The following is a 1,277-nucleotide window of genomic DNA, read 5'->3' on the forward strand; positions in this document are numbered from 1 at the left end:
ATTGTGGAATGCAGCAAACGTGCCGTCATCTTCGACTCAACAGTAATTCTAGCCAGTCTTCGTCACACCGGATCTTCAGGGTGAGCTAATGCTTCTAGCTTGGACTGGATCTCCTTCCTCATGTCTTGATGCCTTGAAGTTTCGGCATAGACTAGCTTTTATTTGTTTTAGCTTCTTAGAATACTCTTAGTTTAGTAATTTGATCATAGATGTTCTTGTGGTGATGACTTCCAGATTTTGGGGAAATAATAGATGTTTAATTTTAGAAGTTATTGAATTGTCTTTTATTAATGAGTTTAAGTCTTCCGCATTGATTTATGTTGATATCAAATTGAAATGTTAAGGTTTAGATTGGTTGGTTCGCTCACATAGGAGGGTAAATGTGGGTGCCAGCGCGGCTCGGTTTTGGGTCGTGACATTCTTAGAGAGTCAAGACTAACACTTTGGAAGATATTTTGTTTATCTTCTTCAGTAAGATGTGTATCCAACCACCCTTTGAGCTGGCCTGTGAATCCCGCTAGAAGGACATGGGTAGTTAGTTGATCGGAAAACTTATGTGAGGTTCTATAAGCACTGACAACCATTTTCATCTGCTGTAATATAGAGAGAATGTTGTATTCAGAAAAAGTATCTATGTTCCGTTCATAGATATTTTTGGCATTATATTTGTTATACATAACATTAGATTATACTTTTAAAGCAATGTCTGGATGGCTAGCTATAGAATAGTAAAGTTTTTTTGTCTTTCGCCAATTAGAGTGTTCAGATCTAACAGGAGCCACTTCAAGAAGAATGTGTTCCTCCGGCGGGCTGTCCGACTGTTAATTTGGAAAATCTTTTTGAAGGACTATTATAGACCTAGAAGGCACATCTTTATCAGGGGTGTCCAGAGCTACAAAGTTTATGGATTTCTCAATCTCCAGAATTCGACGTTGAACGTCATAAAGTTGGGGAATGTCTTCAGCTTTATGGATTTGTAGTTCTGTGGCAAAAGTTATAGGATTCTCATAGGGTTTGAACAAAAGAATGGAAGAGGAAGAGGTAGAGGATTCTCCTGACTTTGAGGGAGTCATAGGTGTGGAGTGTTGTTTTGACAGTAAAAGTTCTCCCAGAGCATGTAAATATTTATTTGTGTAGTTATTTGTTACGAAATATTTTTAATATCCCTTTGGTTAATTGTTTCTGTGTATGTTTTCCTTTTAAAAGGAGTTGCAAAGATAGAGGTATTTCCAAAAGACATTGTAAAAATCTATGATGGATTGAAGTTCAGAAGTGAC

This window comes from Solanum pennellii, chromosome 7 (assembly GCF_001406875.1).
Source record: "Solanum pennellii chromosome 7, SPENNV200".
NCBI classification, from domain to species: domain Eukaryota; kingdom Viridiplantae; phylum Streptophyta; class Magnoliopsida; order Solanales; family Solanaceae; genus Solanum; species Solanum pennellii.